Genomic DNA, 6514 nt, shown 5'->3' with positions numbered 1-6514 from the left:
GACTCCATTCTATGGGAGTAATCCAATATGCAGGCAAAAAGCACTTTACAAAGATTTCTATTCAAGCATTATTATTTATGATAACAAGACATTGAGAATGATTAAAGCATTTATTCTCCAATTGTTGGACCACTAAGAAATGGTACCTCCATTAGATGGGATATTACACAGCCATTGAAAATGGTGTTTTGGAAGCAATTATAATCATATGAGAGAGAGTTTTATGTTGGAATGTGTGGAAAACGTTTTGAAAGACAGATTTTAAAACTTTTTGTTCAGAATAATCTCAATGACATTTATAGGTTTTTGTGGTTGTGTTTTGTGTCTCTATAGTAGTAGTGGCAGTAGTAGTATAATAGGAGGAGGAGGAATAAACTTTAGGGGCATCTGTCCAGGGAACAATGGTTATCTTTCTCTGATAAATGACCCAGCTTCCTTACTGAAGGTTGGGTCTTCAGTAACCATATTATTCTGTGTAACTATTTCCTTATCACAGTTGATGGGACCAAATGTGAACTCTTGGCACAAGCTTGGGAAAACAGATTGACTCCTCTAGGAACACTGGCTTGTTCTTAATGGAGAAAGAAGGTATAGAGTTGAGACCCATGGGGTGGCTATGTTGGACTATCTATCCCCCAAAGCAAGGAAATCAGGCTGCAAAAAAATAAAGAAATATAGAGCCTCTAATTTCTAAATTTCTGCTTCCTTCTAATTTCTAGTATAACAGTTCAGCTTCCCTTCTGTTCCATGGAATATCCCATGGGCTTTACATAAATTCCCATTTTTGTTTAAATCAGTTCAAAATGGGTTTCTTTTTTTTTAAATTTATTTATTATTATTATACTTTAAGTTGTAGGGTACATGTGCATAACGTGCAAGTTTGTTACATATGTATTCTTGTGCCATGTTGGTGTGCTGCACCCATCAACTCATCATTTACATCAGGTATAACTCCCAGTGCAATCCCTCCCCCCTCCCCCCTCCCCATGATAGGCCTCGGTGTGTGATGTTCCCCTTCCTGAGTCCAAGTGTTCTCATTGTTCAGTTCCCACCTATGAGTGAGAACATGCGGTGTTTGGTTTTCTGTTCTTGTGATAGTTTGCTAAGAATGATGGTTTCCAGCTGCATCCATGTCCCTACAAAGGACACAAACTCATCCTTTTTGATGGCTGCATAGTATTCCATGGTGTATATGTGCCACATTTTCTTAATCCAATCTGTCACTGATGGACATTTGGGTTGATTCCAAGTCTTTGCTATTGTGAATAGTGCTGCAATAAACATACGTGTGCGTGTGTCTTTATAGCAGCATAATTTATAATCCTTTGGGTATATACCCAGTAATGGGATGGCTGGGTCATATGGTACATCTAGTTCTAGATCCTTGAGGAATCGCCATACTGTTTTCCATAATGGTTGAACTACTTTACAATCCCACCAACAGTGTAAAAGTGTTCCTATTTCTCCACATCCTCTCCAGCACCTGTTGTTTCCTGACTTTTTAATGATCGCCATTCTAACTGGTGTGAGATGGTATCTCATTGTGGTTTTGATTTGCATTTCTCTGATGGCCAGTGATGATGAGCATTTTTTCATGTGTCTGTTGGCTGTATGAATGTCTTCTTTTGAGAAATGTCTGTTCATATCCTTTGCCCACTTTTTGATGGGGTTGTTTGTTTTTTTCTTGTAAATTTGTTTGAGTTCTTTGTAGGTTCTGGATATTAGCCCTTTGTCAGATGAGTAGATTGCAAAAATTTTCTCCCATTCTGTAGGTTGCCTGTTCACTCTGATGGTAGTTTCTTTTTCAGTGCAGAAGCTCTTTAGTTTAATGAGATCCCATTTGTCAATTTTGGCTTTTGCTGCCGTTGCTTTTGGTGTTTTAGACATGAAGTCTTTGCCCATGCCTATGTCCTGAATGGTACTACCTAGGTTTTCCTCTAGGATTTTTATGGTATTAGGTCTAACATTTAAGTCTCTAATCCATCTTGAATTAATTTTCGTATAAGGAGTAAGATCCAGTTTCAGCTTTCTACTTATGGCTAGCCAATTTTCCCAGCACCATTTATTAAATAGGGAATCCTTTCCCCATTTCTTGTTTCTCTCAGGTTTGTCAAAGATCAGATGGCTGTAGATGTGTGGTATTATTTCTGAGGACTCTGTTCTGTTCCATTGGTCTATATCTCTGTTTTGGTACCAGTACCATGCTGTTTTGGTTACTGTAGCCTTGTAGTAGAGTTTGAAGTCAGGTAGCGTGATGCCTCCAGCTTTGTTCTTTTGACTTAGGATTGTCTTGGAGATGCGGGCTCTTTTTTGGTTCCATATGAACTTTAAAGCAGTTTTTTCCAATTCTGTGAAGAAACTCATTGGTAGCTTGATGGCGATGGCATTGAATCTATAAATAACCTTGGGCAGTATGGCCATTTTCACGATATTGATTCTTCCTATCCATGAGCATGGTATGTTCTTCCATTTGTTTGTGTCCTCTTTTATTTCACTGAGCAGTGGTTTGTAGTTCTCCTTGAAGAGGTCCTTTACATCCCTTGTCAGTTGGATTCCTAGGTATTTTATTCTCCTTGAAGCAATTGTGAATGGAAGTTCATTCCTGATTTGGCTCTGTTTGTCTGTTACTGGTGTATAATAATGCTTGTGATTTTTGCACATTAATTTTGTATCCTGAGACTTTGCTGAAGTTGCTTATCAGCTTAAGGAGATTTTGGGCTGAGATAATGGGGTTTTCTAAATATACAATCATGTCATCTGCAAACAGGGACAATTTGACTTCTTCTTTTCCTTACTGAATACCCTTGATTTCTTTCTCTTGCCTAATTGCCCTAGCCAGAACTTCCAACACTATGTTGAATAGGAGTGGTGAGAGAGGGCATCCCTGTCTTGTGCCAGTTTTCAAAGGGAATTTTTCCAGTTTTTGCCCATTCAGTATGATATTGGCTGTGGGTTTGTCATAAATAGCTCTTATTATTTTGAGGTACGTTCCATCAATACCGAATTTATTGAGCGTTTTTAGCATGAAGGGCTGTTGAATTTTGTCAAAAGCCTTTTCTGCATCTATTGAGATAATCATGTGGTTCTTGTCTTTGGTTCTGTTTATATGTTGGATTATGTGTATTGATTTGCGTATGTTGAACCAGCCTTGCATCCCAGGCATGAAGCCCACTTGATCATGGTGGATAAGCTTTTTGATGTGTTGCTGAATCCGGTTTGCCAGTATTTTATTGAGGATTTTTGCATCGATGTTCATCAGGGATATTGGTCTAAAATTCTCTTTTTTTGTTGTGTCTCTGCCAGGCTTTGGTATCAGGATGATGTTGGCCTCATAAAATGAGTTAGGGAGGATTCCCTCTTTTTCTATTGATTGGAATAGTTTCAGAAGGAATGGTACCAACTCCTCCTTGTACCTCTGGTAGAATTCAGCTGTGAATCCATCTGGTCCTGGACTTTTTTTGGTTGGTAGGCTATTAATTATTGCCTCGATTTCAGAGCCTGCTATTGGTCTATTCAGGGATTCAGCGTCTTCCTGGTTTAGTCTTGGAAGAGTGTAAGTGTCCAGGAAATTATCCATTTCTTCTAGATTTTCCAGTTTATTTGCGTAGAGGTGTTTATAGTATTCTCTGATGGTAGTTTGTATTTCTGTGGGGTCAGTGGTGATATCCCCTTTATCATTTTTAATTGCGTCGATTTGATTCTTCTCTCTTTTCTTCTTTATTAGTCTTGCTAGTGGTCTGTCAATTTTGTTGATCTTTTCAAAAAACCAACTCCTGGATTCATTGATTTTTTGGAGGGTTTTTTGTGTCTCTATCTCCTTCAGTTCTGCTCTGATCTTAGTGATTTCTTGCCTTCTGCTAGCTTTCGAATGAGTTTGCTCTTGCTTCTCTAGTTCTTTTAATTGTGATGTTAGAGTGTCAATTTTAGATCTTTCCTGCTTTCTCTTGTGGGCATTTAGTGCTATAAATTTCCCTCTACACACTGCTTTAAATGTGTCCCAGAGATTCTGGTATGTTGTATCTTTGTTCTCATTGGTTTCAAAGAACATCTTTATTTCTGCCTTCATTTCGTTATGTACCCAGTAGTCATTCAGGAGCAGGTTGTTCAGTTTCCATGTAGTTGAGCGGTTTTGATTGAGTTTCTTAGTCCTGAGTTCTAGTTTGATTGCACTGTGGTCTGAGAGACAGTTTGTTACAATTTCTGTTCTTGTACATTTGCTGAGGAGTGCTTTATTTCCAATTACGTGGTCAATTTTGGAGTAAGTACGATGTGGCGCTGAAAAGAATGTATATTCTGTTGATTTGGGGGGGAGAGTTCTATAGATGTCTATTAGGTCTGCTTGCTGCAGAGATGAGTTCAATTCCTGGATATCCTTGTTAACTTTCTGTCTCGTTCTTCTGTCTAATGTTGACAGTGGAGTGTTGAAGTCTCCCATTATTATTGTATGGGAGTCTAAGTCTCTTTGTAAGTCTCTAAGGACTTGCTTTATGAATCTGGGTGCTCCTGTATTGGGTGCATATATATTTAGGATAGTTAGCTCTTCCTGTTGAATTGATCCCTTTACCATTATGTAATGGCCTTCTTTGTCTCTTTTGATCTTTGATGGTTTAAAGTCTGTTTTATCAGAGACTAGTATTGCAACCCCCGCTTTTTTTTGTTCTCCATTTGCTTGGTAAATCTTCCTCCATCCCTTTATTTTGAGCCTATGTATGTCTCTGCGTGTGAGATGGGTCTCCTGAATACAGCAGACTGATGGGTCTTGACTCTTTATCCAGTTTGCCAGTCTGTGTCTTTTAATTGGAGCATTTAGTCCATTTACATTTAAGGTTAAGATTGTTATGTGTGAACTTGATCCTGCCATTATGATATTAACTGGTTATTTTGCTCGTTAGTTGATGCAGTTTCTTCCTAGCCTCGATGGTCTTTACATTTTGGCATGTTTTTGCAATGGCTGGTACCAGTTGTTCCTTTCCATGTTTAGTGCTTCCTTCAGGGTCTCTTGTAAGGCAGGCCTAGTGGTGACAAAATCTCTAAGCATTTGCTTATCTGTAAAGGATTTTATTTCTCCTTCACTGATGAAACTTAGTTTGGCTGGATATGAAATTCTGGGTTTAAAATTCTTTTCTTTAAGAATGTTGAATATTGGCCCCCACTCTCTTCTGGCTTGTAGAGTTTCTGCCGAGAGATCTGCTGTTAGTCTGATGGGCTTCCCTTTGTGGGTAACCCGACCTTTCTCTCTGGCTGCCCTTAAGATTTTTTCCTTCATTTCAACTTTGGTGAATCTGGCAATTATGTGTCTTGGAGTTGCTCTTCTCGAGGAGTATCTTTGTGGCGTTCTCTGTATTTCCTGGATTTGAATGTTGGCCTGCCCTACTAGGTTGGGGAAGTTCTCCTGGATGATATCCTGAAGAGTGTTTTCCAACTTGGTTCCATTTTCCCCCTCACTTTCAGGCACCCCAATCAGACGTAGATTTGGTCTTTTTACATAATCCCATACTTCTTGCAGGCTTTGTTCATTTCTTTTTCTTCTTTTTTCTTTTGGTTTCTCTTCTCGCTTCATTTCATTCATTTGATCCTCGAGTCGGTTACTGAAGCTTGTGCATTTGTCACGTATTTCTCGTGTCATGGTTTTCATCTCTTTCATTTCCTTTATGACCTTCTCTGCATTAATTACTCTAGCCATCAATTCTTCCACTTTTTTTTTCAAGATTTTTAGTTTCTTTGCACTGGGTACGTAATTCCTCCTTTAGCTCTGAGAAATTTGATGGACTGAAGCCTTCTTCTCTCATCTCGTCAAAGTCATTCTCCGTCCAGCTTTGATCCGTTGCTGGCGATGAGCTGCGCTCCTTTGCCAGGGGAGATGCGCTCTTATTTTTTGAATTTCCAGCTTTTCTGCCCTGCTTTTTCCCCATCTTTGTGGTTTTATCTGCCTCTGGTCTTTGATGATGGTGATGTACTGATAGGGTTTTGGTGTAGGTGTCCTTCCTGTTTGATAGTTTTCCTTCTAACCATCAGGACCCTGAGCTGTAGGTCTGTTGGAGATTGCTTGAGGTCCACTCCAGACCCTGTTTGCCTGGATATCAGCAGCAGAGGCTGCAGAAGATAGAATATTTCTGAACAGCGAGTGTGCCTGTCTGATTCTTGCTTTGGAAGCTTCCTCTCAGGGGTGTACTCCACCCTGTGAGGTGTGGGGTGTCAGACTGCCCCTAGTGGGGGATGTCTCCCAGTTAGGCTACTCAGGGGTCAGGGACCCACTTGAGCAGGGAGTCTGTCCCTTCTCAGATCTCAACCTCCGTGTTGGGAGATCCACTGCTCTCTTCAAAGCTGTCAGACAGAGTCGTTTGCGTCTGCAGAGGTTTCTGTTCCGTTTGTTATTGTTTACTGTGCCCTGTCCCCAGAGGTGGAGTCTACAGAGACAGGCAGGTTTCCTTGAGCTGCTGTGAGCTCCACCCACTTCGAGCTTCCCAGCAGCTTTGTTTACCTACTTAAGCCTCAGCAATGGCGGGCGCCCCTC

This window comes from Macaca fascicularis, chromosome 8 (assembly GCF_037993035.2).
Source record: "Macaca fascicularis isolate 582-1 chromosome 8, T2T-MFA8v1.1".
Taxonomy (NCBI): domain Eukaryota; kingdom Metazoa; phylum Chordata; class Mammalia; order Primates; family Cercopithecidae; genus Macaca; species Macaca fascicularis.
Note: the sequence above shows the minus strand (reverse complement) of the source record.